Genomic DNA, 10,566 nt, shown 5'->3' on the forward strand with positions numbered 1-10,566 from the left:
AATTTCATGAAACAATATATGAGCAAGAGCCTATGGTGCTGAAGGAGGAAGTTCAGGCTGCTTTGAAGGAAATGGCAAAAAATAAGGCTCCAGGAATAGATGGTATACCAATTGACATATTTCAGTTAACAGATGCAGGTTACCTATAGGAAGGATAAACCTGTAGAGAACAAACGTGAGTTACAAGGAAAAGGGCTTTTGGGGTGTCGCTTACAGGTGTACTGGAAGAGGAGATGGAGGAAAGTGGCTTAGATAAAATTCTTCATACGCACCCGATGGTTCTCACTACGGATTGAGCTTTTTTCCTTGGGAGCTGGAGGGCTTCCCCCCGCCCCCACAAAGCTCTTCTGAAGTCCATACTTTTTGCCCTAGCAGCAACTGTGGCTGGGGACAGCACTTCTGGTTCTAGTGCCATCGTTGCCCCCTTCCTCTTGGCCAAGTGGTCTAACTGTAACTCGAAGTAGGTGTTACTTTCCCCTTCCACAGATGGAGAAGGGGCTTCCAGAGTGATGAACAGACCCACTCAAAAGTTGAATAAGTAAAGGCAGTAAAACAAGGACAAACCAAGGTTGTATGAAGGCTGGATGCGAGGTGGCGAGCTCCACACGAACTCGGTTCAGCTCTCTTTTATCTTCCTCTGCAAGCAAAATCCTGCTGAAGATAATTTTCAAAATGGCCAGAAGCATACACGTAGGCCAAGTGCACCACACTCTAGTGTAATTTTCAAAGTCTCTTCTGACATCAAATTTTGGTCTTTTTCTCAGGCTTTATAGTGACCCTTTACTTTCTTGATGTTAGTATCTTTGATGTCATCTCATAGTTCTTCTGGTCTTTGATTATTAATGTTTAATGCCCCAAACCTATTCTTGAGATGATTTTTAAATTCAGGTGGAATCGACTTATGATTGATTGTTGGTTCTTGTGGATTTAATTTTCTTCAGCTTCACTTTGAACTCGCACATGAGTAGTTGATGATTTGTTCCAAAGTCATTCCCTGGCCTGGCTTTCACTGCTTGGAAACTGAGCTTCTCTAATGAGTCTTCCCACAGATCTTAGTCTGATTTCTGTGTAGTCCATCAGGTGATGTCCATGTATATAGTTGCCATTTGTGGTTATTTATAAAAGGTATTTTCGGTAAATGAATCATTGATTATATAAAATTCAACCTCCAGCCTCATTGCTGTCACTGAGTCTATAATTTCCAACTACTGGTAGTTCTTCCTTGCTGCCAACTTTTGCGGTTCAGTTACCAGTTGTTAGGTGTCATCAAGTCTCTTGTGACCCATAGTGACTTTATGTACAATAGCTCTGTCTTGAGCCAATCTTGCTAACTCCGGCAGGCCACTCACTGAATCAATCCATTTCATCCTGAGTCTTCCTCTCCTGTGGTGTCCCTTCACCCTTCTAAACATGATACCCTTACCCTTCACCCTTCTAAACATGATACCTTTCTCCAAGGACTGATGATCCCTCCTGGCTACGTGCCTAAAATATGTGAGACAGCTTTAAAATCCTTGCCTCCAAGGGGAAATGTGATTTCACCCTCTGCTATAAAAGCCTTTTTGTTCTCTTGGCAGTCCATGATATGTTCAAGACTTTACTTCTGCACCACAATTTGAAGGCATTGATGATTCTTCTGTCATCCTTAGTCATTGTCCAGCTCTCTGATGTGTAGCAAATTATTGCGAAGACCATGGCCTGAATCAAGTGCACCTTAGTCCCTAGACTGACATCATTATTCTTTAGCACTTTGGTGAGGTCCCTGACAGCACACTTCTCCAATGCAGTTCATCTTTTTCTTTCCTGACTCTTGGTGCCAAGAGTGTTGATTGTGGATCTGAGCAAGCTGAAATTGCTAACAACATCAATCTCTTCTTCATCTTTCCAGTTGACAGTACCATGATAGATAGTATTCGTGAATTGTGAATTAGTGAATGAAATTGTTACTAGTGAATCTCGTTTGCGTATGCAGTTGATTTTAAACTAAATGTTAGTAGAAATTTCCTCCTCTCTGCTTTTGACCAGATCTTAATTTATGTGTGTATCGATAGTATGCTACTGTTCACAGCACTGTACTTGAGGATGGATCTTAAAATGGTACAACTCTATTTTTCTTCACTTTGTATTCCCAGCATGGTATTAATGATTGTCTGACTCAGAGTAGTCAATACCAGTCCATCTCAGCTCATCAGTGCCTAGAATATCAATCTTTATGTTCATTTCCTTTTTTATAGTAGTCTATTTTTCTAAATTCATATTTCATACATTCTACGTTGATGATTATGAGTTGTCTATGATTCGATGGCACTTAACAACAACGTAGAGCTCAGTTGACCTAGTGGACAGAAAGTGAAGCTACCAAGCCAAATGTGGGTGATTTTTAATCTGCAGCCCTCAGGCCTGGTTTTAATTGTTTTTGGTCAAACGTTCTAAGTGGCATAGGACTGATCTGTCTGTCCATTTGCTCTACAGAAGTTGCTGTGATGCTGAACATTGTGAAAATGATGTGTCAAATGGGATAATGATTACCCATGATGGACAATGTTTGGTGGGGCTCCCGATTAAAACAAGCTTGGAAGCAGGAATGGCATCCACTTCTGAAATAGTTTGCCTCTGGAAATCCTATGAACTTGGAGAAAGGAAAGTTATACAAGTGTTCAGGTCTTTCGTTCATAGGGTCGCTGTGAGTTGTCTGTGACTCGACGGCACTTAACAACAGCATCATGTTTTCTCTAGGACCAGTGTTGAGAATTTCTTGTTTTCTTGACATTGACATGCAATCCATATTGAAGGCTGTAATTTAATCTTCTGAATTAAGTCCTTCAAGTCCTCATCACCTTCAATAAGAAGGTTGGTCATCAGCTTATTATTATCAGGTTGTTGATGAGTGTTCTTGTAATCCTGATACCACATTCTTCTTCAGAGTCCAGCTTCTCAGATTTTTTTGCTTGACATCCAGATTGAATACATAATGGGGAAAAGCATACACCCTACCACATACTTAATTTTAAACCATGACATGTTCCCTAGTTCTGTTGACCCAGTAGCCTTTTGGTCTAGGTATAGGTTTTGCATGAGCCTAATTAAGTGTTCTGGTATTCCCATTCTTCTCAGTGTTGGCTATAATTATAATCACATAGCCAAATGCCTTTGCATAGTCAGGGAAGCACAAATAGACATTCTTCTGGTATTTTGTATCTTCTGGTTCTAATAACATCATGGTAAATGAAGAAAAGATTGACATCATCAACTGTTTCATCTTATCTGAATCCACAATTAACACCCTTGCTGACAGCAATCAAGAAATCAGAAGGTGAATTGCATTAGAAAAATCAGCTTCCAGAGACCACAGTATTAAAGTGCAACATTGCCAGTTTAAAGACTGAGGTGCATCTGATACAAGTCATGGTTTTCTCTGTTGCTTTCTATGCATCTGAAAATTGGACAGTGACTAAGGATGACAGAAGAATCATTGATGCCTTTGAGTTATGGTGCTGAAGTATTATTTCATGGAGAACATTTGTCCTGGAGAAAGTGAAACCAGGCTGCTTCTTAGATTCTCACATGCTTTGGGCATGTTGTTTGTAGGGACCAGTACTTGGAAAAGGGCAACATGCTTGGAAATGTAGAGGGTCAGTGTAAGAGAGAATGACCTTCAGTGAGATACATTGACATGATGACCGTAACAATGAACTCAAATGTGTCGAAGAATTTGAGGATAGGATTCAGAGCTATAGCTAAAGGGTCACTATGAATTGTAGTTGACTTGGCGGCAACTTTATGCCAGTGTTTGGTTTTTGTTGATTTCATAGGTTATCCTTTAAAACTATATTACAGCATCTCTCCCTAATTTAAATAATGCCAACAAAAGTACCACCTTTTAAATAATACAATTATTTGGTGTAGTTGATGATTTGAACCCATTTACTAATTGTGTCTTTCCCATTTTGACTCTTGGTACATTTCTGTAACTTCCCATCTGGAGTAGGATGAGATTGTGAGGATGGATGTTCCAGGATAGGGCAAGGTCCTAATTGTTCACAGGGCTGACTCTATGGCACCTAAGAATTCATTTAGGAAAGGCAGACTGTTAATAAGTTGGTTCTGACTCCAGTGATCCTATAGGGAAAGGGAGAACTGCCTTCGGGTTCCCACGCTGGAATCTTTTTGGAATGAGACTGTCTATAGTCACATCCTGCAGAGCAGCTGATGGATGAAAGCTACCGACCAGCTTCTGGGTTTCAGCTGAGGTCTTGTCTGTTGTGCCACTAAAGCTCTTTCACTCTTACTACCACCAGATCAATTTGCACTACCTTCAGGTTTCTCAAATTGTCAGTCTTAATTGGAGGATACTACCCATCTTTATCCTGTGGAGCTGCTGGTGGTTTTGAACCACTGGAGGTGTGACTGGTTGGTTAGTCACTTGAGACTACATCGCTAGAATGTCTAGAGCTCCCTAGTAAAAGTAAAACCTTTCACCAAAAGAGCCCTGGTGGTACTGTCATAAAGTGCAGGCATGGATACCAAATAACTTAATGGTCCAAACCCATCTCGTGGCTCTATGGGAGGAAGTTCTTTAAAGCTTCCTTTAGGGTCACAGCCAAGAGAACCACACAGGGCAGTCGTGCTCTGTCACACAGAAGTATCTGAGTAGAAATTTACTTGACCACACCTAATAATAACAAAAGCTTTTACAGGTACACAAAGTGATTACTAGTATAGGTTTACACTGCTGCTTTTGAGCTATAAGACTATTGGGTGATTTACCTGTCTAATCCTAGAGTAGATTTTCTAATATATGAAATGTAATCATAGTAGTATCATCTTTATAGGGTGATTATGGAAATTGGTAGGTGTAAACCACTAACCACAGTGCCTATCATGTAAAAATGTTATGAGCCTGAAGAAAGTGGTATCCTACTCTGACTGGGATATAATTGTTCTCATGATAAGAGGGAACTCTAGCTTAATAGATAAGGGTTTGTGCTGCCAACTCAAAGGCAGTTCAAATCCACCAGCTGCCTTCAGGGAGAAAGATGAGAGGCAGCCTCTCTTATAATTCCGTTTCTGAAAATCTGCTGAGGGTCAAGTATGTGTTCCAACTCGGAAGGCAGTGAGTGGCTTATTGTTGATCATCATCTGAGTTCTTCCACCTCTGCAGTAGTTGCCTGTCAGCAAATATTAACATGACTTAAGAGTATTTTTTTAGTCATTAAGCATTTCAAACATACAGAAGCATAGAAAGCAATATGATGAATACTTGTGTGTTTGCTGTCCAGCTTCGACAATCTTAACATTTTAACATGTTTTTAAAAGACCGTTTGGCTTGAAATGTATTTAGAGTTGAAATGCTGTCTCATTTAATTTCTCTCTCCACACATAACTGCAGCCCTGATTTTGCTGTTTATCAACACCATGAGAGGCTTTATTTATATGCTTCTATGTTGCATCTCTAAATAGTTCATAAGACTTGTTTCTTTCAGTCATATTTTTAAGCTTTATCCAGGTTAAGATGTTACTCTAACTTACTTATTTTAAATGTTGTCAGGACATTGAATGAATGGTATATCAGCTTATCTATTCTCTTGTTGAGGGACAAACCAATTTTTGGCTGTTCTCAGCAGTGCTGAGCCGAAATTGTACCATGTTCCCTGTGTGTTTGTGTGAGATATTTCCGAGCTATGCATCTTTAAGTTGAATCACTGGCCAATAGTGTATCCCTTAGTTTCACCAAAATTTGCCAAATTTGTCTCCACTGTGTACAGAACAAAGTACACTCCCCTTGCAGAGTGATATTTTTGCAGAGGTAATATTTTTCCTTCTTTAGTTCTCGACAGATGTTTTTCCAATGTAAACAACAAAGCAATTTTATTTTGTAACTTAATGATACTCTAAGTTCATCTGGGAGAACAAGTATAGATAACTGTTTCTAAAAAGGAATCAGAAATCCTGTATCTGGACATGTTGTGAGGTGCTGTTGAGATAAATTAATTTTTTTATTTTTATTTTTATTATTTGTGTGTGTGTGTGTGTGTACTGTCAAATCGGATCTGACTGGTACAGGAGTAGATTGTCCCTCCTTCCCCGGCAGAGCATCTGGTGGATTCGAACTGTGCGCCTCTGAGACTGCAATGCAGGTTCTTGCCACTAGGCCACCAGAACTCCCCTGAGAGAAATTAATTTTTATATACAGGTATAAACTGACATTGGATAACCTGTAGCCTGGAAAATTAATATGCTACCTTGAACTGTAGAAACCATGCACACTTCATTCACTGTCTTCAACTCCTAACCATGTATGAAGTCCTCACACGGCAGAACACCCCTCTGGGCTGGGCTATAGTAAGTAAAGTTCAATTCCAGCTAGCTACCTTCCACACTGTGTGCATCAACGAAGGAATGTAATTGTGGGATACCTGAGTGTAGCTTTTTGTTGACTCTGCTGTCTCCAGTTCTTTCTACCCTCATAAACATTAATCACTCACTCTGTTACATAAGTGAACTCCAGATGAGAAACTCTTCTTATAGGGACTTCAATAGTGCCTCTCTCTCACTTTTTTTAAATTTTTTTGGCCAGCATGATGAATATTAAATAGAATTCATTTGTGGTTTAAGTTCTTCTTTCCCTGTTTCCTTGTGAAGTCAAATATATTTTCGTGAGTTTATAATCCCATGATACTTCCTCTGAAAGGGAATTGTCTTTTGCTTATTTTTTGCTTATCTCCTCTCCCCACCCCCGAGTTTAGTTTCATTTGTTTTTAAATATCCTTAATTCTCTATACCTGTTATTCAGCGAACTGTAGGCTGCTACATGTCTTGGGCAGACGCTTTTTTGTTGTTGTTTTTCATGCTGTATTTAATTTTGTCCTCTTCATTTACATCACCTAGAGATCATTTCATCCACTTCTCTGTTTTGCAGTTGGGCAGATGTTTTAACTGATTTTTGTGTTTATGTTGCTTTGCTGAAGTTTTATTGTAAGTACAGTTTTATGACATTTCTGAAGAAATTGTGTACCTTGCTTGGAAAAATTTTTCTATTTTCATTTTTCTGTTTAGCTCTGGGGGCCTAGTAGTAGCAAGAAGCTGTGTAGCAATCCAGAAGGCATACGGTTCAAGTCCACTTGCTACCCTGTGGGAGAATGGACAGTCTGCGATAAACTGCCTCTGAAAACCTGCTGGAGGGTCAGCTATGGGTCAGTTCATACTCAGTGGTACACAATAACAACAGTTTCACTTATAATTCACCGTTTTAGTTGGTGCTCCCAGAAGCTTTTAGAAGAAGCACTGGTGTTCTGGTCTGTAGGAAGTTGTGCTGCTCACCTAAAGACTATGACTCTGGCAGTTTGAATCCACCAGCAGCTCCAGGTTTATTCACCACTTCAGCAAACCCACTAAAGAATTAATTACCTATGAGTTGGTTCTGATTATGGCATGAACTGAACTTGAACTGAAGAATTGCTGACATACCATAAGTTGGTGGCATTAATGACAGAATTTCTGCCCGTCCCCCCACACCCACCGTTTAGTACTTTATGTTACGTCTCTAGGGAACGCTCTCTGTCCACTAGAGGGGAAGGTTTTTGTCTCCTTGACTAGCCCTGGATTTCTTTGGTGATGTCCATCAGTGTCTTCTCTTTCTTCATTTGTCCTTTCATACTTCCATGTCCTCTGCTGTCAAGGGCCTTTCCAAAGTCCTGATGACTAAAGATGACTTAGCAATGGCTAAGATGCTCCTGATCTAAGTCATAGTCTTTCCGATTACTTGCTATGTATGCATCTGAAAGTTGAACAGTGACTGAGGATGATAGAATTACTGATGTTTTTGAGTTGTGGTGTTAGAGATTACTGAACATCTCATGGTCTGTTAAAAGAAGAGCTAAATCTAGGGAGCTCTGGTGGCCTAGTGGCAAGAAGCTGCACTGCAATCCCAGAGGTATGCAGTTTGAATCCACCAGATGCTCTGCTGGAGAAGGAGGGACAATCTCCTGTACCAGTCAGATCTGATTTGACGGTACGCATGAAAAATAATAAAAAAAATTAAAAGGAAGTGGTAAATCTGTATTGGAGAGAGTATGAGCAAGGTGCTCCTTGGAAGCAGGGGTGATGAAGTTTTGTCTCATATACCTTGGGCATATTGTTAGGAGAAGCTGGTCCTTGAGAGGGACATCATGCTTGGATAGGTGGAGGGTCAATGAAGAAGAAGAAAACCCTCAACAAGGTGGATAGAAAAGTGACTGAAACAATGAGCTAAAATGTATCAGAGGTGGGCGGATGGCACACAGTAGGGGAAGATTCAGAGGGTCCCAATTGTTCATAGCATTGCTATGAGTTGTGGTCAACTTGACAGCACATAACAACTTCCATGTTTAAACTGCTCTTTATATTTCTTAAAAGTCACTAGGAATTGAATAGGACTTACACTGATGTGGCCTGATAAGCACCGCAAAACCCTATTACCAATTGAGGTTACATCTATAGGATGGTATGTGCTTTGAAGTCTGAATCAACTCATAGCTGACCTCTAGCTGGACTTGTACTCAATGGCACCTAAGAACAAAAGCAGGTTTTCTGAAGATGTAAATTGCACGGGTGGAGCTGCTCCTTTTTCCCCCCGAGCAGTTGGTGGATTCCAACTCTGCAAGCCTTTGGGTTGGTGGCCCAAGTCCTTATCACTGTGCCACAGAGCTCCTTGCCTATAGGTATAGAGGTCACGATTTCAACGTATATTGTGGGGTGACATAAGTCAGTACAGAACAGTGCCTTTGATGTGATTTTTTTTATGTGTATTTTACACCTTTTCTTCCACTTAACTATCTTATTATGTGATAATTTGCAGTTAAAACTATAGTGAAATATCTACAGTGTGAGTATTTTACACACTGTCCTACTTCTGGCAGTAATGAATGCACTGGCTGGGATGGTTAAGGTTATGTAACTACTTGTTACTTGTAGTCAACAGTATTTTGTGATCTGATGTGATCATCCTTCCATTTTTTTAATGATTTTTGTCATAATGATCTTCTAATCATGCCAAGAAATGAGTGGATTGTGGTTTTGGTGGAAGTTTACACAGCAAATTGGATTTCCATTTAGCAATTTCTGTACATATTTTCAGGGTGCTCTGATGGCTTAGTAGTAAAAAGTTGTGGTGCCAAACCAAAGGCAGGTGGCTGGAATTAACCAGATGCTTCAAAGGAGAAGGATGGACAATCTCCCATGTGATTTTCAACCTCTAGCTTGACAGACATAACATTTTCAGTGGCACTGGCTAATTTTTCCACAATATGTCAGCATTTTCAATTCCATTCTGGTGGTTCTGTTTTCATTAGTCTAGCTTCCCCGTGTGCTTCCTGTCCTACCATCTCATTTTTACTTTTGGGTAAACGTTGATTATTTAATCTCACAAATTATTATTGAAACGAGTGTTATACTCAAATGAAATGGCTTCCTTTTTTTTTTAAGTAAATCTGTTGTTTAGTAAAAGTTGATCTTTAGGGGTGACTTTTGTTTCAAGTTTACAGACTATATTAGGATGGTAATCTCAGGGTTCTTCTAGTCCTTACTGGTCCAAATACATAAAGTTCCTTCTTAAGGAGTTTTAGTTTTGTTCTGCATCCCCCTAGCCTCCCATTCTAACTAGGACCTGGTTAGAACAGCTGATGATCAGAGCTGACACTGTTATTTTTTCTGATCTCTATCATTGTCATCTAGTCCACAACTGTCTCATAATTTACCATCCACTGGTTCCCAGGCTGTAAATCAGTTGGGAGGAGATTGTACATCTTTCTCCCCAGGAGCTGCTGCTGGTGGATCCAGACTGTTAGTGGGGTGTGGCCTGTGGGTTAGCAGTGCAGCTACTTACAGGCTATGCCAGGAGAACTTTCTGGGTTGCCATATGTTCCTTAGATGAAGTGAGCAACGTATAGAGCTGAATAAGGTATTCTGGCTCCTTTTCAATTTTGTAGTTAATGCTTGTTCTCCCAGATGAATTGGGAATAACTTCTAAAAAGGATAACTTTGTTGTTTTTCATTGGAGAAGATGCCTGCCAAGGACTGGGGAAGGAAAGGCAAAGTTTGAACTCCCAGGCAATGCTAAGGAGTTCTTGTGTCCCAGTGGCTACTAACCAAAAGAGGTTCAAATCCACCAGCCTCTCCGTGGGAGAAAGAAGGAAGTTTCCTACTATTAAGACTTAAAGCCTTAGAAATCCAGTGGGGATCTGTAATGAGTTGGAATTGACTCATCAGCCTTAACTGATAAAATGAAAGATTATCCTCTCTGGTGGGTTTGATACACCAGCTGCCTCAGGAGAAAGATGGACAATCTTCTCTCCTTTGATCCACAGCCTCAGAAGCTCAATGGTGGGCCACTCATAAGTTGGTTCCAATTTGATGATAATTAGGAGGAGGAGGAGTATTAGAAGGAGGAGAAAGAGGAGGAGGAAGAGTAGATGCCAGGCATTGTGAGAAGTGGTTTACAGTCTATTCACTTAATCTCCACAATCACCTTGTTTTGTTTTGTGCTGTTAAGTTGGAACTGACCCTCTAGCTGGTTTTCAAAGATGATAA

Source organism: Elephantulus edwardii, unplaced genomic scaffold, assembly GCF_000299155.1.
Source record: "Elephantulus edwardii isolate Elephantulus edwardi_28Jun2011 unplaced genomic scaffold, EleEdw1.0 scaffold00001, whole genome shotgun sequence".
Taxonomy (NCBI): domain Eukaryota; kingdom Metazoa; phylum Chordata; class Mammalia; order Macroscelidea; family Macroscelididae; genus Elephantulus; species Elephantulus edwardii.